This window comes from Coregonus lavaretus, assembly GCF_964263955.1.
Source record: "Coregonus lavaretus genome assembly, contig: HAP1_SCAFFOLD_519, whole genome shotgun sequence".
In the NCBI taxonomy this organism is placed as follows: Eukaryota; Metazoa; Chordata; class Actinopteri; order Salmoniformes; family Salmonidae; genus Coregonus; species Coregonus lavaretus.
Genome location: NW_028161472.1, coordinates 190,612 through 214,366, shown reverse-complemented (window position 1 = coordinate 214,366; position 23,755 = coordinate 190,612).

Below are 23,755 nucleotides of genomic sequence, written 5' to 3'. Positions count from 1 at the left end.
GTAACATTCTAGTCAGAATTAGTTGTTACCATATCGGAATGTTTGAAAATTACAGAAGTTATTCTTGTCTGTGTTTATGACTGCTAATGTTTGCCTAATCAACATTTTTGTTTCCAAGAATCAGAGAGCATTAGTTTATAGAGATACTGAGAGCGTTAGTTCATATAGAGACACAGAGAGCATTAGTTTATAGAGATGCAGAGAGTATTAGTTTAAAGAGATACATAGAGCATTAGTTTATAGAGATACGTAGAGCATTAGTTTATAGAGATACAGAGACATTAATTTATTGAGATACATGTAGCATTAGTTTATAGAGATACAGAGAGTATTCGTTTATAGAGATACAGAGAGCATTAGTTTATAGAGATACATAGAGCATTAGTTTATAGAGATACAGAGAGCATTAGTTTATAGAGATACAGATAGCATTAGTTTATAGAGATACAGATAGCATTAGTTTATAGAGATACAGAGAGCATTAGTTTATAGAGATACAGAGAGCATTAGTTTATAGAGATACAGATAGCATTAGTTTATAGAAATACAGAGAGCATTAGTTTATAGAGATACAGAGAGCATTAGTTTATAGAGATACAGAGAGCATTAGTTTATAGAGATACAGAGAGCATTAGTTTATAGAGATACAGAGAGCATTAGTTTATAGAGATACAGAGAGCATTAGTTTATAGAGATACAGAGAGCATTAGTTTATAGAGATACAGAGAGCATTAGTTTATAGAGATACAGAGAGCATTAGTTTATAGAGATACAGAGAGCATTAGTTTATAGAGATACAGAGAGCATTAGTTTATAGAGATACAGAGAGCATTAGTTTATAGAGATACAGAGAGCATTAGTTTATAGAGATACAGAGAGCATTAGTTTATAGAGATACCATTTTATTGCTAAAGATATATAGGCTTTACAACCGTAACTGTATCACAATAACAGTGTCCTAGAGCTGTAGGTTTGAATCACTACAGCCTCTCTGGTGGGCCAAATTAACGGGGATAGTCAGATTGAAATGCAATATATGGTAGATTACATTGGCTTTTACAGTGTTGTAACATCATCAAATGTTAATGGAAACTGTTTAGTAAATATTTGATATCCACTGATTTGACATAAAGTCTTAAAAAAAAAAAAAGGTGCATTTTGGAACCAAATAAGGTTCTTTAGAGCGATGCCATAGGGTTAACCATTTTAGGGTCTCTGAGGAACCATAAATGGGATGGTTCTTTGAAGAACCATACAAAAATTCAAAACCAGAAATGTTTTGGCCCTCCAGGACTGGAATTGAATATCCCTGCTGCAACGTCCCGCTGTTTAATAATAATAATAATAATAATATGCCATTTAGCAGACGCTTTTATCCAAAGCGACTTACAGTCATGTGTGCATACATTTTTACGTATGGGTGGTCCCGGGGATCGAACCCACTACCCTGGCGTTACAAGCGCCGTGCTCTACCAATTGAGCTACAGAGGACCACAAAGCCTATGGGTTTTTTTTTTTAGGGGGGGTGGGGGGGGGGTTTGGATAAACGGCGAAAATAAGGTCTGTGGTAAACGCAGGCTAGGAGATCTTATACGTTTTGTTCTACGAGATAATCTTTATCAGCTAATTTAACTTTGTGAATTTTGGTCTGTGAGGCCGCCTGTCAAACACGGTTTGTTTGCACTCCTCACTGTTTGATTGACTGATTCAACTCCCGATGTATGTGTTTCCCCTGCGACGGGATGTCTTGACATGTAGTCGGCAGCGTCGTCTTTGTACTTCACAGAGTAGCTGTAGGGTTGTAGTCTCAGTCTCCATCGCTCAAGTCGTGCTGGGGGGTGTGGCTTTTGGGTTGTTGAAGATATGGTCTGTGATGACCGTGAAGTGAGCTGCGTAGAGATACAAGTGAAAGTGTTCACATGCCCAGATGATCGCCAGAGCTTCTCTCTCCCGGTTATGTGAGTGGCGCTGTTCAACCTCTGAAAGCGCTCGGGCTGGCATATGCGATGATATGGGCGTCTTTGTCACTTGTAGGGTTGTGCTGACTTGGTGTGGCACCTAAACCAACAGTGTCGACCTCTTGGCTGGGTCAAAGTAGGCTGTCGTCGTGTGCTGCATCAGACGTGTTCTTTATTTTTTTTTCATCGCAGACTGGTGGTGTGGTCCCCATGACCGGGTGTGATCTTTTCTTGTGAGCTCACAAAGAGTCTGTGCGGTTGTTGCGAAGTCTGGTATGAACCGTGAGCAGTATTCTATCATACCCAGTAGACTGCGAACTTCGAGACATTTTGAGGTGCTGGCAGATTCTGTATGGCTTTGATTTTCTTTGGATCCGCCGAAATGCCTTTCTCTGAGAAAACATAGCCGTAAAACTCAAGTGTTATTTTGCTGTATTCGCATTATTCTTTGTCCAGCGTGAGATTTTTCTCTCTCAATCTCTGAAACACAGCTTTGAGACTTGCGTTGTGTTCATCTGGAGGTCTACCATAGACTAGGATGTCATCGCTCATGTTTCTCACATTGGGAATACCTTGCAGCACTTGCTGTATTGCATTTTGAAACACCTCTGCAGCTGAATTTATGCCAATGTTCTGTCTGGTGTATCTCCAGAGGCCAGAATGTGTAGTGAAGGTTGTGATATACATTGAGTCTGGATGTAACTCAAGCTGGTGGTATCCCATCATTTAAAGATCTAGCTTTGAGAACACCACTGTTCCATTCAGATCGTGGATGAGGTCATCAACCGTTGGCGTGATGTGTCGTTCACGTTGCATTGCCGTGTTTGGAAGGCGCATGTCGACACAGACACAAACTTTTATCAGGCGTCTTGGGTTTTTGGGGTGACCACTATTGGGGATACCCCATGGCGTTGGCCCGCTGATTTTTTTCGATGATGTCTTGGCTTTGTAGTGTGTCAAGCTCCTGTTTTAACTTGTTCTCTCATGCGAAAAGGAATCCTCCTGTGTGGTTGCACTGCTGGTTGCACTGTGCCATCAATGTGCAGCTTCACTTAAAAGTCTGAGTTTTCCTACGTCTTGGAAGAGGTCCTGCTGTTCGTTGGTAAGCTGGTTTATGAATGAACCATCGGCTGGTTCACTTGGAGAGAACAGAGAGTTGATTATTTTCAGAAAGTCCAAGGTCTGTTGCTGTCTGACAGCTGGGTAATGAGCCAGAGTCACCTTTGATTACAAAGAAAAGTGGTATCCACCATCTTAGTCTCGGAGCGGACTGGTGCTGTGAATTTTCCTCTCAGGTTCGGATGAGCCATAAGCAAAGATGTTTGCTTTAGCCTGTTTTGGGTCATTCTACAGATTCGGTGACATTTCAGTATTGTCAGTGTCCCAAGATGTACTAGTGTTATAACTTGTCAGAACATTTATCAAACTACACTTAAATTACAACATTTCAAAGTTTTACATGTTTTTAATATGGAGTAGAGAATATGATTTTAAACAGAGATGAATTTCAATACTTATATGTTTGCTTTTCTTAGGAGTATTAAGAATTTCGCCTGTCCCTATTGACCATCATGCAAATGGCGTGACTCATTTTGAGTACACAGTGTTAAATAATAATGCTTTTTTTTTTTTAAATTAATTTTATATGCCCCCTTATTATGCATAATCCATTTTCTCAGCATAAGACATTTTATTTTCTGAGAAATTCAGGCTTTTACCCCTGTCCTTGTATTTCTTTCAACCCCGTAACGCAACAATACCCCCACTCACAATTAAATAATGGTTTGATCCTGTGGACATCATTTATGAGGAAGTGACATCATACAAGTCTTCAGAGAAGCCTGGTGTGACAAGTGGTAAGCTGCTCTCTCACTTTTTATAGATATTTCATGTTTTTTAAGCACATATGGGCTTTGTCAATCTCAGGTATTCAACTCTGTTGGGGGGGGGGAATTCATAGTTAAGATTTTACCAAGAATTGTTTTTATAGCTATGAAGTATAACAATGTATTTTGTTGAATAAGGCCATGTGGCACACTGCTAGCTGCTAGCATCCCGAATTAGCAACAGATTAGCACAAAATCTTCAACCCTGTCACATTCAACCCCATCACATTTTTCAATGTTACGGGGTTGAATGGCTGTTACAGGGTTGAATAGCTGTTAAATCTTAGCAATATTTAATGTATATTGCTTAATACCAATCATATTTTCTTGTTGAATGTTTGTTGTTTACGGTTTTACAGTATCAACTAAAAGTACGAGGAATTTTTGAAAATAATAACTTTAAAAAAGTGACAATTAATTTGTTCTCTCTCCTATATACATTGACATATTTAGGAGTATTATCTGCAAGTTCATGTTCATTTTACTACATAGTGATTAAAAGGATACAATATTTAGTCTTGAAGAGTAAGCAGGTCATTGACTTGACCTTGACCTACAATTTCAGATTCAACAATGGAAAAAACAGCAGCAGAAAGGAAACACACATAGAGAGGAAGGTGAGGGACATCCGCGCGCCGGTGGTCAGGTAATTCTCCTGGAAATGTAAGATCTTTAAGACACGAGGTGGTGGTGGTCATGGACACACAATCAACAGAAAATAAAGTTTTGTTGCTTTAAAGCATAATTTGGTAATGCATAAAAAGACTAGAGAATGTAAATGAAGACTAGTCTAAAAAGACATACAGTATACTGCCTTGGCAACTGGTGCGTGAGGGGTTCATGTTCACTAGCCGACTGGTTTGTACTGACATATTTAGGAGTATTATCTGCAAGTTCACGTTCATTTTACTACATAGTGATTAAAAGGATACAGTAATTAGTTTTGGAGAGTAAACTGGTCATTGACTTGACCTTGACCTACAATTTCAGATTCAACAATGGCAAAAACAGCAGCAGAAAGGCAAAGAGAGTACAGGGCAAGAAGAAATGCTGATCCAGAACGAAGGGAAAAGTACCTCAGGAGTGAACGCATGAGATGGACAAAATATGTTTTAGCAGGAAAGAAGAAAGGAATAGGAGATCTAGATAAGAGAGGTCAAAAGATGAGGAGAAAGGGATGGAGAAAAGCGAAGGAGCGGCAAAAGCAAAGGGAAATGGCTGTTAATACTATTGCCACCCCTCCACAAAGTCCTGATAGAGACGTGGTGATGTCACATGAGCCCACAAGGTTAGGAAAAAGATTGTGTGTGTGTGGTGAGAGAGAGAGAGAGAGAGAGAGAGAGAGAGAGAGAGAGAGAGAGAGAGAGAGAGAGAGAGAGAGAGAGAGAGAGAGAGAGAGAGAGAGAGAGAGAGAGAGAGAGAGAGAGAGAGAGAGAGAGAGAGAGAGAGAGAGAGAGAGAGAGAGAGAGAGAGAGAGAGAGAGAGAGAGAGAGAGAGAGAGAGAGAGAGAGAGAGAGAGAGAGAGAGAGAGAGAGAGAGAGAGAGAGAGAGAGAGAGAGAGAGACAGACAGAGAGAGAGAGAGAGAGAGAGAGAGAGAGAATAGGAGTGCAAAGGAGTGCATACAAATATAATTTCTGGTAACTTTGTACACTATTTCTTCAAAACTGCTTAGACATATTCACATTGTAATAGTATCCTTAACATTTATTTATACTGCTTATGAACTTACCTTGTTATGATTTGATACAATAAATAAAATTGAATTGAATTGTCTATTTGTTTGTTTTAGACAATCTGTGAAGGGGAAGAAAAAATCAAGAAAGACAAAAGACAAATTGAGAAAGCAGGTACATGATTTTCAACCCTGTTGCGGTGCATTCATCCCTGTTACAAGATTATTTTTTTACATTTTTGTATTAAATACACAAAATATAACATCAATAGTGTTTTTATTGTGTGTATTAAATCAGGGTAAATAAGGCTATTTCAATTTTGTCAGGAATTACGCAGCATCCTTGCACATTTCTTGTGAAAATGTGGAGTTAGATTAGAAATTTCTTCATCGTAAACTGGAAAGGATGGTGCTGGTCAGTTTTTCTTGATTTTCTCTTTAATTACAATATGCCATTATTTACAAGGGACATCTAAACTGTGAGATTATGCCAGAAGCTGATCTCAAGCTTATTGGAAAAATGAATAGTTGAATAACAAAATGACTGTGACGGGGTTGAATGAAATTGGGACTTGTTTGAGAAAATAATACAGAATAATAACTTAATACTCTACATTGAGATGGGAAAAGGTATTTTCTATCAAGTACACACATTACTTTGTCACATCAAATAAAAAAAGCTTAAGATTTTAATGTTCATTGTTTCATCCTCCTCAATCACAAAAGGCACCGAATCTGTAGAATGACCCTTTTAATTCACAGCTTGCGCTTTAACTTTAACTCATATGTGACATCATCAACAATGTTAACGGTTGCTCCCGAAAACAAAAATAACATCCACAGTTGTGTTCATAATGGTAACTTGGATGTGTGATTGCGGTGGGCTCTGTAGTGTACACACAACACACACAACACACACAACACACACATAATCATCATCATCATCATCATCATCATCGGTGAGGTGTCTTGTTTTTGTGTCTTTTTGTCATCTTGTGACTGCACTTTGTGTTTCGGACGCTGTTGGGTTTGTTTTTCAGCAACTGGAGGAGTGGACTCGGTCGTTTCTACAGCATTTTTAAAAAGTGATTCAACTTTCCACATCCTTTACATCCCCCCCCCCCCCCCCCCCCCCAGGGCAGTTTGTTTCCCCCCCCAGGGCAGTTTGTCCCCCCCCCCCAGGGCAGGTTGTTTCCCCCCCCAGGGCAGTTTGTCCCCCCCCCAGGGCAGTTTGTCCCCCCCCCCCCCACCCCCCCCACCCCAGGGCAGTTTGTTTCCCCCCCCCCCCAGGGCAGTTTGTTTGTCCTCCATTGTGTGGGAACTTACCTCCCAGTTATTGCGTGTTCTGTTTTGACGTTTGTCACATTCATTTTTTTAGCCCTGGCTTTTGTTATAGATATTTTTTTATTTTGTACAGTGCACACTGAAAGTTATTTTTGTGATTTTGACTGAGCATTCGCCTGCAACTGGTCTATCCGACATCTCGTGCCCTGCCTGTTTCAAGGAGCTGTTGGAGAGAAATTGGAGCACATTTTAGCTCCATCCGGAGGAGACGTGCGGAACTGCAGCTTAGCATTATTTGTGACTTCATTACATTATCAACGTTTGCAAAACTCGCATGTGGATGCTAATTGCCTCAGTCTCATGTGGTAAGCATCCAAGGTTTCGTTTTCATTTTGTCTTGCTTGTCTGAAAATGTAGGTTTCATATTCTGCGTTGACTTTTGGACAGAAATATGCATTGAGCTTGTCAACGTGGTATCATAGTCATCAGCTGCTCCGGTATCTTGCAGTGTGTCAAATATTTCGTACACATCCGACCCTGCATAGTTTAACAGTAATGCCCTTATCTGTGTGTTATCCGCGATGTGAGCTGGGTTCTGTGTACACATCAAACATCAAACTAGCCATCGTGGTATTGTACCGTAATGTACGATGTTAGCTAGCTGATTCCAACGTTAGCTAGGCTGTTGTTGCTATCTGCGTTCACTCACATAGTGTCAAGACTTCCGCCGAGGCTGCCTCCCCTCCTTGTTCGGGCAGGTTTCGGCAATCGGCGTCACCGGCTTACTAGCTACTGCCGATCCATTTATCATCACTCCATTTGTCTTGTCTTCAATCACACACACCTGGTCCTTATTAGTCATGGTATAAGTGTTCCCTCTGCTTCCTTGTCTGTGTGAGTGATTGTTTATTGTGGAGGTTAGTGAAGCTCGGTGGAGCTCATTGTGTTGTGTATTGACGGGAGTATTATTTCCCGTGTGCCTTGTATTTTCCAGTGCGTCTGTTTTGTGCCCTGGAGTGTGTTTGACGCATTTCTGCGTAAACCTGTATTTAGCGGATTAAAGCCTGTTATTCTGTGATTTTACCCTCCTGCGCCTGACTACTTCAACACCACCTCATCACACGTAGGCACGTAGTTCGTCTTGTATTCTTCTCTTGTGCGTTTTCACTCATCGCCAATTGTAACGGTTTAGATTGCTTATGTTTATAAGGTCAGGGCGTTCGTATACTTTAGTTTAACTTTACACAGATGTATGCTGGCATTACATGGTTCACTCCCACTGTCTGGCTGCTGTAAAACATAGAACTGGAATCCCACAGTACGAATACACGGACTCGATTATGGCATAATGTTCTCTACATTACACCTGCTGTAGGGTTTTAAGCCTCATTTGCATATTTCCCATGGTGCCTTTCGAGTGAATTTTTGAGTTACCAGTACCACCCATGACTGTGGTTTCTAGTGACAGAGACATGGTTGTTGCATTTATTCATTTCCTGTCCTGTGGCCTTCACCAAGTGAGATCCTGTTGTTATAAAAAATTATGCTATGACTGCCAGGTTTGGGAAGACTAAGATACGAGACTACCTTAAACATCTAAACTGGAACAGCCATTTCAGTAGCGGGTGCAATAAGTTCAACTAACAGATTGGAATAGTTTAGAAAATGTTATATTATTTATATTTGAGTAGCATAAGATTAATTAATCAATCAATGTACATGCAAAAATATTCATATTAAAACAATTCAACAAAATCAACCTTCAATAGAGCACGCTAGGAAATATGATAATGAGATGGGCGTGTTTTTGGTTCAGCTCAATCGACACTGGGGTTCTTTTACACCACTGAGTGTTCATTTAACTCTTCATAGTGTTCAATTAACTCTTGAATCAACACTAGAAATGTTACACTGAAAAGGCAACACTAGATAACACTGGCCAATTTGCTGTGTGCTATGAAAGGGACCCTGCAGGCTTCCATACATTTCAAGAACCTTTTAGAATTCTGAAGAACCGTAGATGCCACGTCAAGAACCCCACACTTAACTCAAAGGTTCTTTATCGGGCAAGAGTTCACCAAGGAACCTTAAGAGCTGAGGAAGAACCTTTTAAGAACCTTTCTTTTTTTTCAGTGTACAGTAGACAGACTAGAAAATATTTGATGGCCTCCTGTAGCTCAGTTGGTAGAGCATGGCGCTTGCAACGCCAGGGTTGTGGGTACGATTCCCACAGGGGGGGGGGGGCAGTATGAAAAACGTATGCACTCACTAACTGTAAGTCGCTCTGGATAAGAGCGTCTGCTAAATGACTAAAAATGTAATTAAAATGTTTAAAATGTTAATGATGGCAAAGTGAGATGATACACTGTTTATGAATGTGTTATGTATGTATGGATTATACATACAGTGGGGAGAACAAGTATTTGATACACTGCCGATTTTGCAGGTTTTCCTACTGACAAAGCATGTAGAGGTCTGTAATTTTTATCATAGGTACACTTCAACTGTGAGAGACGGAATCTAAAACAAAAATCCAGAAAATCACATTGTATGATTTTTAAGTAATTAATTTGCATTTTATTGCATGACATAAGTATTTGATCACCTACCAACCAGTAAGAATTCCGGCTCTCACAGACCTGTTAGTTTTTCTTTAAGAAGTCCCCATGTTCTCCACTCATTACCTGTATTAACTGCACCCGTTCGAACTCGTTACCTGTATAAAAGACACCTGTCCACACACTCAATCAAACAGACTCCAACCTCTCCACATTGGCCAAGACCAGAGAGCTGTGTAAGGACATCAGGGATAAAATTGTAGACCTTCACAAGGCTGGGATGTGCTACAGGACAATAGGCAAGCAGCTTGGTGAGAAGGCAACAACTGTTGGCGCAATTATTAGAAAATGGAAGAAGTTCAAGATGACGGTCAATCACCCTCGGTCTGGGGCTCCATGCAAGATCTCACCTCGTGGGGCATCAATGATCATGAGGAAGGTGAGGGATCAGCCCAGAACTACACGGCAGGACCTGGTCAATGACCTGAAGAGAGCTGGGACCACAGTCTCAAAGAAAACCATTAGTAACACACTACGCCGTCATGGATTAAAATCCTGCAGCGCACGCAAGGTCCCCCTGCTCAAGCCAGCGCATGTCCAGGCCCGTCTGAAGTTTGCAAATGACCATCTGGATGATCCAGAGGAGGAATGGGAGAAGGTCATGTGGTCTGATGAGACAAAAATAGAGCTTTTTGGTCTAAACTCCACTCGCCGTGTTTGGAGGAAGAAGAAGGATGAGTACAACCCCAAGAACACCATCCCAACCGTGAAGCATAGAGGTGGAAACATCATTCTTTGGGGATGCTTTTCTGCAAAGGGGACAGGACGACTGCACCGTATTGAGGGGAGGATGGATGTATCGCGAGATCTTGGCCAACAACCTCCTTCCCTCAGTAAGAGCATTGAAGATGGGTCTGGGCTGGGTCTTCCAGCATGACAACGACCCGAAACACACAGCCAGGGCAACTAAGGAGTGGCTCCGTAAGAAGCATCTCAAGGTCCTGGAGTGGCATAGCCAGTCTCCAGACCTGAACCCAATAGAAAATCTTTGGAGGGAGCTGAAAGTCCGTATTGCCCAGCGACAGCCCCAAAACCTGAAGGATCTGGAGGAGGTCTGTATGGAGGAGTGGGCCAAAATCCCTGCTGCAGTGTTTGCAAACCTGGTCAAGACCTACAGGAAACGTATGATCTCTGTAATTGCAAACAAAGGTTTCTGTACCAAATATTAGTTCTGCTTTTCTGATGTATCAAATACTTATGTCATGCAATAAAATGCAAATTAATTACTTAAAAATCATACAATGTGATTTTCTGGATTTTTGTTTTAGATTCCGTCTCTCACAGTTGAAGTGTACCTATGATAAGAATTACAGACCTCTACATGCTTTGTAAGTAGGAAAACCTGCAAAATCGGCAGTGTATCAAATACTTGTTCTCCCCACTGTATGTTCGTGAATTCATTTTAAGGGACATTTCAGATTGTTTTGCAGTGTTTTGAATGCTTAGTGGGATCTGACTACAGTGCTCCTCCTCTCTCCGAGCTTTGTATCAAAAAGCACCTGCTGCTGCTGCTGTTGTCCTTCCTGTGTGTGTTTTCTACGGTCCCGGTCCGATGGTTCTGTTCATCATTCTTCTCCTGCTCAGTGAGGCCAGGACAACCCTTGTGTTCTACCAGATACGCTCTGACACCATTGATCTAATCTCAGCTCCCTCATACACTGCAAAACTGTGTCTATGGGTACAGTGTTTTCACTGTACCTCGCAATTACAGTAGGGATCATTGAAACTCACAAACACAGTACAAGTTGCAATTAAAGGGAACGGGTAGGGCTTAAAGGAAGAAGGAGGAGGATTGCATGTTTGAACTGTCACTGACCACTTCCTTTATAAAATACTGTGTACTAAGAGGGTTCGCTAACACTGGACCTCACGAATACAGCACTATCACAATTAAAATAAAAAGGACATGGTATCGAAACAAAGATCATCAAATCAAATGTTATTTGTTGTATGCTTCGTAAACTAACAGGTGTAGGCTAACAGTGAAATGCTTACGGGCCCTTTCCAACCATGCAGAAGAGAAAGATAATAAAACGAACAGTAAAGATAACTTTGCTTTACACACGGTACGAGGTAATAACTTGGCTTTACACACGGTACGAGGTAATAACTTGGCTTTACACACGGTACGAGGTAATAACTTGGCTTTACACACGGTACGAGGTAATAACATGGCTTTACACACGGTACGAGGTAATAACATGGCTTTATACACGGTCCGAGGTAATAACTTGGCTTTATACACGGTACGAGGTAATAACTTGGCTTTATACATGGTCCGAGGTAATAACTTGGCTATATACATTGTCCAAGGTAATAACTTGGCTTTGCACACAGTACGAGGTAATAACTTGGCTTTATACATGGTCCGAGGTAATAACTTGGCTTTACACACAGTACGAGGTAATAACTTGGCTTTATACACAGTACAAGGTAATAACTTGGCTTTATACACAGTACGAGGTAATAACTTGGCTTTACACACGGTACGAGGTAATAACTTGGCTTTATACACAGTACGAGGTAATAACTTGGCTTTATACATGGTCCGAGGTAATAACTTGGCTTTACACACGGTACGAGGTAATAACTTGGTTTTATACACAGTACGAGGTAATAACTTGGCTTTATACATGGTCCGAGGTAATAACTTGGCTTTACACACGGTACGAGGTAATAACTTGGCTTTATACACAGTACGAGGTAATAACTTGGCTTTACACATGGTCCGAGGTAATAACTTGGCTTTACACACGGTACGAGGTAATAATTTGGCTTTTCACACGGTACGAGGTAATAACTTGGCTTTACACACAGTACGAGGTAATAATTTGGCTTTTCACACGGTACGAGGTAATAACTTGGCTTTACACACGGTACGAGGTAATAATTTGGCTTTTCACACGGAACGAGGTAATAATTTGGCTTTTCACACAGTACGAGGTAATAACTTGGCTTTACACACGGTACGAGGTAATAATTTGGCTTTTCACACGGTACGAGGTAATAACTTGGCTTTACACACGGTACGAGGTACTAATTTGGCTTTTCACACGGTACGAGGTAATAACTTGGCTTTATACACAGTACGAGGTAATAACATGGCTTTATACATGGTCCGAGGTAATAACTTGGCTTTATACATGGTACGAGGTAATAACTTGGCTTTATACATGGTCAGAGGTAATAACTTGGCTTTATACACGGTACGAGGTAATAACTTGGCTTTATACACGGTACAAGGTAATAACATGGCTTTATACACGTTACGAGGTAATAACTTGGCTTTATACACAGTATGAGGTAATAACTTGGCTTTATACACGGTACGAGGTAATAACATGGCTTTATACACGTTACGAGGTAATAACTTGGCTTTATACACAGTACGAGGTAATAACTTGGCTTTATACACAGTACGAGGTAATAACTTGGCTTTATACACAGTACGAGGTAATAACTTGGCTTTATACACGTACGAGGTAATAACTTGGCTTTATACATGGTACGAGGTAATAATTTTGGCTTTCTACACGGCCCGAGGTAATAACTTGGCTTTATACACGTATGAGGAAATAACTTGGCTTTATACACGGGGTACCAGTACTGAGTCGATTTGCAGGGGTATGAGGTAATTGAGGTAGATATGTACATATACAGATGAAGTCGGAAGTTTACATACACCTTAGCCAAATACATTTAAACTCAGTTTTTCACAATTCCTGACATTTAATCCTAGTAAAAATTCCCCGTCTTAGGTCAGTTAGGATCACCACTTTATTTTAAGAATGTGAAATGTCAGAATAATAGTAGAGAGAATGATTTCTTTCAGCTTTTATGTTTTTCATCACATTCCCAGTGGGTCAGAAGTTTACATACACTCAATTAGTATTTGGTAGCATTGCCTTTAAATTGTTTAACTTGGGTCAAACGTTTTCGGGTTGCCTTCCACAAGATTCCCACAATAAGTTGGGTGAGTTTTGGCCCATTCCTCCTGACAGAGCTGGTGTAACTGAGTCAGGTTTGTAGGCCTCCTTGCTCGCACACGCTTTTTCAGTTCTGCCCTCAAATTGTCTATAGGATTGAGGCCAGGGCTTTGTGATGGCCACCACAATACCTTGACTTTGTTGTCCTTAAGCCATTTTGCCACAACTTTGGAAGTATGCTTGGGGTCATTGTCCATTTGGAAGACCCATTTGCCACCAAGCTTTAACCTCCTGACTGATGTCTTGAGATGTTGCTTCAATATATCCACATAATTTTCCTTCCTAATGATGCCATCTATTTTGTGAAGTGCACCAGTCCCTCCTGCAGTAAAGCACCCCCACAGCATGATGCTGCCACCCCTGTGCTTCACGGTTGGGATGGTGTTCTTCGGCTTGCAAGCCCCTCCCCCCTTTTTTATGGCGGTTTTGGAGCAGTGGCTTCTTCCTTGCTGAGCGGCCTTTCAGGTTATGTCGATATAGGACTCGTTTTACTGTGGATATAGATACTTTTGTACCTGTTTCCTCCAGCATCTTCACAAGGTCATTTGCTGTTGTTCTGGGATTGATTTGCACTTTTCGCACCAAAGTACGTTCATCTCTAGGAGACAGAACGCGTCTCCTTCCTGAGCGGTATGACGGCTGCGTGGTCCCATGGTGTTTATACTTGCGTACTATTGTTTGTACAGATGAACGTGGTACCTTCAGGCGTTTGATAATTGCTCCCAAGGATGAACCAGACTTGTGGAGGTCTACAATTATTTTTCTGAGGTCTTGGCTGATTTCTTTCAATTTTCCCATGATGCCAAGCAAAGAGGCACTGAGTTTGAAGGTAGGCCTTGAAATACATCCACAGGTACACCTGCAATTGACTCAAATGATGTCAATTACACTATCAGAAGCTTCTAAAGCCGTGACATCATTTTCTGGAATTTTCCAAGCTGTTTAAAGGAACAGTCAACTTAGTGTATGTAATCTTCTAACCCACTGGAATTGTGATTTAGTGAAATAATCTGTCTGTAAACAATTGTTGGAAAAATTACTTGTGTCATGCACAAAGTAGATGTCCTAACCAACTTGCCAAAACTATAGTTTGTTAACAAGAAATGTGTGGAGTGGTTGAAAAACAAGTTTTAATGACTCCAACCTAAGTGTATGTAAACTTCCGACTTCAACTGTAGGTAGGGGAAAAGTGACTAGTCAATCAATCAATCTTTTTTTTTACACCAGCAGATGTCACAAAGTGCAGGATAGAAAATAAGTAGAGGCAGCAGTGTATGTGATGAGTCAAAAGAGTTTGTTCAAAGGGTTGGTCAATGCAGATACTCTGGATAGCTATTTGGTTAACTTTTTAGCAGTCTTATGGCTTGGGCGTAGAAGATGTTCAAGGTCCTGTTGGTTCCAGACTTGGTGCATAGGTTCATTAGCAGAGAGAAAAGTCTATGACTTGGGTGGCTGGAGTCCTTGTCAGTTTTTAGGGCCTTCCTCTGAAACCGCCTGGTATGAAGGTTCTGGATGGCCGGGAGCTCTGGTCCGTACGGGGCCGTACGCATTACCCTCTGTAGCGCGTTGCAGTTGGATGCCCAGCAGTTGCCATACCAAGCGGTGATACAGCCAATCAAGATGCTCTCAATGGTGCAGCTGTAGAACTCCGGGCGCATGCAAAATATTTTCAACCTCCTGAGGGTGAAGAGGCGTTGTTGTGCCCTCTTCACAGCTGTGTTGGTGTGTTTTGGACCATGATAGATCCTTAGTGATGTGTACAGCGAGGAACTTGAAGCTCTCGACCCGCTACACTACAGCCTCTTCGATGTGGATGGGGGCGTGTTCGGCCCTACATTTCCTGTAGTCCATCATCAGCTCCTTTGTCTTGCTGACATTGAGGGAAAGGTTGTTGTCCTGGCACCATATATATCTATAATGGTGTGAAATAGACAGTATGGACAGTACGCAAATAGAAACGGTGTGTACAGCAGTAGTTATATATAACAGTATATATACAGTGGGGAGAACAAGTATTTGATACACTGCCGATTTTGCAGGTGTTCCTACTTACAAAGCATGTAGAGGTCTGTCATTTTTATCATAGGTACACTTCAACTGAGACGGAATCTAAAACAAAAATCCAGAAAATCACATTGTATGATTTTTAAGTAATTAATTTGAATTTTATATATCAGAAAAGCAGAACTTAATATTTGGTACAGAAACCTTTGTTTGCAATTACAGAGATCATGTAAGTTTCCTGTAGGTCTTGACCAGGTTTGCACACACTGCAGCAGGGATTTTGGCCCACTCCTCCATACAGACCTTCTCCAGATCCTTCAGGTTTCGGGGCTGTTGCTGGGCAATACGGACTTTCAGCTCCCTCCAAAGATTGTCTATTGTGTTCAGGTCTGGAGACTGGCTAGCCCACTCCAGGACCTTGAGATGCTTCTTACGGAGCCCTGGCTGTGTGTTTCGGGTCGTTGTCATGCTGGAAGACCCAGCCACGACCCATCTTTAATGCTCTTACTGAGGGTAGGAGGTTGTTGGCCAAGATCTTGCGATACATGGCCCCATCCATCCTCCCCTCAATACGGTGCAGTCGTCCTGTCCCCTTTGCAGAAAAGCATCCCTAAAGAATGATGTTTCCACCGCCATGCTTCACAGTTGGGATGGTGTTCTTGGGGTTGTACTCATCCTTCTTCTTCCTCCAAACACGGCGAGTGGAGTTTAGACCAAAAAGCTCTATTTCTGTCTCATCAGACCACATGACCTTCTCCCATTCCTCCTCTGGATCATCCAGATGGTCATTGGCAAACTTCAGACAGGCCTGGACATGCACTGGCTTGAGCAGGGGGACCTTGCGTGCGCTGCAGGATTTTAATCCATGACGGCGTAGTGTGTTACTAATGGTTTTCTTTGAGACTGTGGTCCCAGCTCTCTTCAGGTCATTGACCAGGTCCTGCCGTGTAGTTCTGGGCTGATCCCTCACCTTCCTCATGATCATTGATGCCCCACGAGGTGAGATCTTGCATGGAGCCCCAGACCGAGGATGATTGACCGCCATCTTGAACTTCTTCCATTTTCTAATAATTGCGCCAACAGCCTTCTCACCAAGCTGCTTGCCTATTGTCCTGTAGCCCATCCCAGCCTTGTGCAGGTCTACAATTTTATCCCCGATGTCCTTACACAGCTCTCTGGTCTTGGCCTTTGTGGAGAGGTTGGAGTCTGTTTATTGAGTGTGTGGACAGGTGTCTTTTATACAGGTAACGAGTTCAAACAGGTGCAGTTAATACAGGTAATGAGTGGAGAACAGGAGGGCTTCTTAAAGAAAAACTAACAGGTCTGTGAGAGCCGGAATTCTTACTGGTTGTTAGGTGATCAAATACTTATGTCATGCAATAAAATGGAAATTAATTACTTAAAAATCATACGATGTGATTTTCTGGATTTTTGTTTTAGATTCCGTCTCTCACAGTTGAAGTGTACCTATGATAAAAATTACAGACCACTACATGCTTTGTAAGTACGAAAACCTGCAAAATTGGCAATGTATCAAATACTTGTTCTCCCCACTGTATGTATACCTACTCATTCAAGGGTTTTTCTTTATTTTTACTATGCTATACTTTGTAGAATAATAGTGAAGACATCAAAACTATGAAATAACACATATGGAATCACGTGGTAACCAAAAAAAGTGTTAAACAAATCACAATATATTTTAGATTTAGCCAAGAGGGTGCAAAGCTGTCATTAAGGCAAAGGTTGGCTACTTTGAATAATCTAAAATCTAAAATATATTTTGATTTTTTAAACACCTTTTTGGTTACTACATGATTCCATATGTGTTATTTCATAGTTTTGATGTCTTCACTATTATTCTACAATTTATAAAATAGTAAAAATAAAGAAAAACCCTTGAATGAGTAGTTTTGTCTAATCTTTTGACTGGTACTGTATATATATATATATATATACACACACAGTGGGGAAAAAAAGTATTTAGTCAGCCACCAATTGTGCAAGTTCTCCCACTTAAAAAGATGAGAGAGGCATGTAATTTTCATCATAGGTACACGTCAACTATGACAGACAAATTGAGGAAAAAAAATCCAGAAAATCACATTGTAGGATTTTTTATGAATTTATTTGCAAATTATGGTGGAAATTAAGTATTTTGTCACCTACAAACAAGCAAGATTTCTGGCTCTCACAGACCTGTAACTTCTTCTTTAAGAGGCTCCTCTGTCCTCCACTCGTTACCTGTATTGATGGCACTTGTTTGAACTTGTTATCAGTATAAAAGACACCTGTCCACAACCTCAAACAGTCACACTCCAAACTCCACTATGGCCAAGCCCAAAGAGCTGTCAAATGACACCAGAAACAAAATTGTAGACCTGCACCAGGCTGGGAAGACTGAATCTGCAATAGGTAAGCAGCTTGGTTTGAAGAAATCAACTGTGGGAGCAATTATTATGAAATGGAAGACATACAAGACCACTGATAATCTCCCTCGATCTGGGGCTCCATGCAAGATCTCACCCGTGGGGTCAATATTATCACAAGAACGGTGAGCAAAAATCCCAGAACCACACGGGGGGACCTAATGAATGACCTGCAGAGAGCTGGGACCAAAGTAACAAAGCCTACCATCAGTAACACACAACGCCGCCAGGGACTCAAATCCTGCAGTGCCAGACGTGTCCCCCTGCTAAAGCCAGTACATGTCCAGGCCCGTCTGAAGTTTGCTAGAGTGCATTTGGATGATCCAGAAGAGGATTGGGAGAATATCATATGGTCAGATGAAACCAAAATAGAACTTTTTGGTAAAACCTCAACTCGTCGTGTTTGGAGGACAAAGAATTCTGAGTTGCATCCAAAGAACACCATACCTACTGTCAGTGTGAAATGTGGATGTGGTGCAGGATTCAGGCGCAGGAAAAGGAGACAGACTCCTGGAAGAACAGACATCTCTCTGCCTTGACATACAGGTCATGCTCCAACAGCCTCCTCAACACTCAGCGCACCAGGGCTACATGCTCGGCTCGGGTAGAAGTGTACACCAGAACATCGTCTATGTACACGACCACTCCTTGCTCCTGCATGTCCCGGAAAATCTCATCCACAAAGGATTGGAAGACTGAAGGAGCATTCATTAACCCGTTTGGCATGACGAGATACTCGTAATGACCCGAGGTGGTACTAAATGCTGTCTTCCATTCATCGCCCTCCCTAATGCGCACCAAGTTGTAGGCGCTCCTGAGGTCCAATTTTGTGAAGAACCGCGCTCCATGTAATGACTCCGTCATAGTCGCAATCAGAGGGAGTGGATAACTGTATTTCACAGTAATCTGATTGAGACCACGGTAATCAATACACGGGCGCAATCCTCCATCCTTTTTCTTCACAAAAAAGAAGCTCGAGGACGCAGGGGAAGTGGAGGGCCGTATGTATCCCTGTCTCAGAGACTCGGCTATGTATGTCTCCATAGCCCTCTTCTCCTCTTGAGACAAAGGATACACATGGCTCCGCGGAAGCGCAGCTCCTGCCTGGAGGTCTATCGCACAATCCCACTGTCTATGAGGTGGCAATCGCGCCGCCCTCGCCTTGCTAAACACGAGTGCTAAATCCTCATACTCAGGGGGAACGTGCATTGCGGGCACTTGGTTTGGACTCTCCACCGAGGTCGCCCCCACGGAAACACCCAGACATCGCCCCATACACTGGGCAGACCACTCCTTAAGAGCCCTCTGTTGCCACGAAATAGAGGGATTATGGGTAATCAACCAGGGAAGCCCCAGCACCACCGGATACGCAGGAGAGTCGATCAGATATAGCTGAATAGTCTCCTCATGACCCCCCTGCGTCCTCATCCTAAGTGGCGCCGTGACCTCCCTAATCAACCCCGATCCCAACGGGCGGCTATCTAGAGCATGTACAGGGAAGGGAGCATTGACAGGAAGGAGAGGAATCCCTAACTCTACACAAAACTTCCGATCAACAAAATTCCCAGCTGCGCCTGAATCTACTAGCGCCTAATGCTGGGACCGAGGTGCAACCTGTGGAAAACTGACAGGTATAGTTAGGTGCACAACAGAGAGCTCTGGGTAAGTGGGGCGCCTACTCACCTAGAATGACTCCCCAGTGCGTGGCCTGTTGTCTCTTCCCCCTGGAGACCCTCCCCAGCACCTAGCCGCAGTGTGTCCTCCACGGCCACAGTTGGTGCAGGGGACGGCCCCCCTTGGACTCCTTCTCCTCCTTTCTCTAGCGCCAGCACCTCCGAGCTCCATAGGACTCGACTCGGAGGCGCTGGAGGGTGGAATGGACGGCCCCCACTCGGGACGTCCGCGGGTGGCCAGCAGGGTGTCGAGGCGTATGGCCATGTCCACCAACTGGTCAAACGAGAGGTTGGTGTCCCTGCAAGCCAGCTCACGACGGACGTCTTCCCGTAGGCTGCACTGAAAGTGGTCAATGAGGGCCCGCTCATTCCACCCTGCATCTGCCGCTAGAGTCCGGAACTCCAAAGCAAACTCCTGGGCGCTCCTCTTCCCCTGCCGGAGGTAGAATAGACGCTCCCCCGCCGCTTTCCCCTCAGGTGGATGGTCGAACACAGCCCTGAAGCGTGGTGATCGTTGCGTAGGTGATCGTTGCGGCGTCTATCCTCCTCCACTCGGCGTTGGCCCACTCCAACGCCTTGCCGGTGAGACAGGAGATGAGGGCGGAAACGCTCTCGTGTCCCGAGGGCACCGGGAGTACGGTGGCTAGGTAGAGTTCTACCTGTAGGAGGAAACCCTGACACCAGGCAGTGGTACCATCAAACGCCCTCGGGAGCGAGAGCCGAATCCCACTGGGTTCTGGAGCCTGGAAGGGCGGACTGGCCGATGGTGGGGGTGAGGTAGGTGGAGGTGTGGGTACCCCACTGGTCTCCCATCGGTGTAGAGTATTTATTACTCCCTGCAGGGTTTATCCGGTCGTCCTGTCCGCGGACGCGCTCCTCGAACGACTCGGGTGTTGCTGCTGCCCCTGCTGATTCCATCGATAATGGTTTGCAATTCTGTCAGTGTGAAATGTGGATGTGGTGCAGGAATCAGGTGCAGGAAACAGAGGCTTCGTCCAACAGGCTTTAGTAAATACACAAAAAAAAAAAAACGGGCCTCAACAAGAGCCCGGAAGGCAAAACACAAAAAATTACGCACACAACGCGTAAAACTCTACTCGCCAAAATAGCGCGCACAACAAGTGCGGAAACTCTCTCCTATCCAATGGAGGAAACAAACACTGCACCTCTGACCGGTTACACACAACACAAGACTCAAACAACGAGAACTTATAGGACACATAATAAGCACAAAACAGAAACAGGTGTACCAATAAGAAAAAACCAAACAAACATCGAAAACATACAACGGTGGCAGCTAGTACTCCGGGGGACGACGACCGCCGAAGCCTGCCCGAACAAGGAGGAGGAGCAGCCTCGGCCGAAACCGTGACACCTACTGTGAAGCATGGGGGTGGAAACATAATGCTTTGGGGCTGTTTTTCTGCAAAGGGACCAGGACGACTGATCCGTGTAAAGGAAATAATTAATGGGGCCATGTATCGTGAGATTTTGAGTGAAAACCTCCTTCCATCAGCAAGGGCATTGAAGATGAAACGTGGCTGGGTCTTTCAGCATGACAATGATCCCAAACACACCGCCCGGGCAACGAAGGAGTGGCTTCGTAAGAAGCATTTCAAGGTCCTGGAGTGGCCTAGCCAGTCTCCAGATCTCAACCCCATAGAAAATCTTTGGAGGGAGTTGAAAGTCTGTGTTGCCCAGCGACAGCCCCAAAACATCACTGCTCTAGAGGAGATCTGCATGGAGAAATGGGCCAAAATACTCATCTTTTATGTGGGAGAACATGCACAATTGGTGGCTGACTAAATACTTTTTTCCCCCACTGTATACATACAGTGAGGGAAAAAAGTATTTGATCCCCTGCTGATTTTGTACGTTTGCCCACTGACAAAGACATGATCAGTCTATAATTTTAATGGTAGGTTTATTTGAACAGTGAGAGACTGAATAACAACAACAAAATCCAGAAAAACGCATGTCAAAAATGTTATAAATTGATTTGCATTTTAATGAGGGAAATAAGTATTTGACCCCTCTGCAAAACATGACTTAGTACCTGGTGGCAAAACCCTTGTTGGCAATCACAGAGGTCAGACGTTCCTTGTAGTTGGCCACCAGGTTTGCACACATCTCAGGAGGGATTTTGTCCCACTCCTCTTTGCAGATCTTCTCCAAGTCATTAAGATTTCGAAGCCTGACGTTTGGCATCTCGAACCTTCAGCTCCCTCCACAGAATTTCTATGGGATTAAGGTCAGGAGACTGGCTAGGCCACTCCTGGACCTTAATGTGCCTCTTCTTGAGCCACTCCTTTGTTGCCTTGGCCGTGTGTTTTGGGTCATTGTCATGCTGGAATACCCATCCACGACCCATTTTCAATGCCCTGGCTGAGGGAAGGAGGTTCTCACCCAAGATTTGACGGTACATGGCCTCGTCCATCGTCCCTTCAATGCAGTGAAGTTGTCCTGTCCCCTTAGCAGAAAAACATCCTCAAAGCATAATGTTTCCACCTCCATGTTTGACGGTGGGGATGGTGTTCTTGGGGTCATAGGCAGCATTCCTCCTCCTCCAAACACGGCGTGTTGAGTTGATGCCAAAGAGCTCGATTCTGGTCTCATCTGACCACAACATTTTCACCCAGTTCTCCTCTGAATCATTCAGATGTCAATTGGCAAACTTCAGACGGGCCTGTATATGTGCTTTCTTGAGCAGGGGGACCTTGCGGGCGCTGCAGGATTTCAGTCCTTCACGGCATTGTGTGTTACCAATTGTTTTCTTGGTGACTATGGTCCCAGCTGCCTTGAGATCATTGACAAGATCCTCCCGTGTAGTTCTGGGCTGATTCCTCACCGTTCTCAACTCCACGAGGTGAGATCTTGCATGGAGCCCCAGGCCGAGGGAGATTGACAGTGCTTTTGTGTTTCTTCCATTTGCGAATAGTCGCACCAACTGTTGTCACCTTCTCACCAAGCTGCTTAGCGATGGTCTTGTAGCCCATTCCAGCCTTGTGTAGGTCTACAATCTTGTCCCTGACATCCTTGGAGAACTCTTTGGTCTTGGCCATGGTGGAGAGTTTGGAATCTGATTGATTCATTGCTTCTGTGGACAGGTGTCTTTTATACAGGTTACAAACTGGGATTAGGAGCACTCCCGTTAAGAGTGTGTTCCTAATCTCAGCTCATTACCTGTATAAAAGACACCTGGGAGCCAGAAATCTTTCTGATTGAGATGGGGTCAAATACTTATTTCCCTCATTAAAATGCAAATCAATTTATAACATTTTTGACATGTGTTTTTCTGGATTTTGTTGTTGTTATTCTGTCTCTCACTGTTCAAATTAACCTACCATTAAAATTATAGACTGATCATTTCTTTGTCAGTGGGCAAACGTACAAAATCAGCAGGGGATCAAATACTTTTTTTCCCTCACTGTATGTATATATATACATATACAGTTCCTTCAGAAAGTATTCAGACCCCTTGACTTTTTCTACATTTTGTTACGTTACAGCCTTATTCTAAAATTGACAATCTACACACAATACCCCATAATGAAAAGCAAAGAGAGGTTTTCAGAAATGTTTGCGAATGTATTACAAATAAAAAACGGAAATATCACATTTACATTTACTTTCCAAATGTGTGTGTGTGTGTGTGTGTGTGTGTGTGTGTGTGTGTGTAAATGTGTATGTGTGTGTGTGTGTGTGTGTGTGTGTGTGTGTGTGTGTGTGTGTGTGTGTGTGTGTGCATGTGTGTGCGCGTGTTGTGTTGTATAGCTGTTTAAAGAGATATTGGAGGACTCAGAGCCAGTGTTTGGCCCAGGGCGACAGAGGCTGCTGAGGAGAGTGGGGACTCATTACCAGTATGGAGGTGAGAGGCACTCAGCTGCTGAGAGAGGCCTGGAAAAGCAGTGTGTGTGTGTGTGTGAGTGTGTGTGTGTGTGTGTGTGTGTATGTGTGTGTGACCTGGAGAAGCAGCGTGTGTGTTTGTGAGTGTGTGTGTGTGTGTGTGTGTCTGTACACGGTGACTGTGCTGTGTAGAGAGTGTGTGACACAGAGAGAGCGCTGGGACACTGGGACGGTGTGTGGCCATTGCCCTGTCGCCCGCGGCAGCCTGAGTTATTAATTGAAAGAGATTAAGCTGCTCTTGCCTGCGCCATGACAACACCATTAATAAGGGCCCTTGTAGATGTCCCTAGACTTATGTTCCCATTGTGTCCACTGAGAGGAGAGGAAGCCACAGGGAT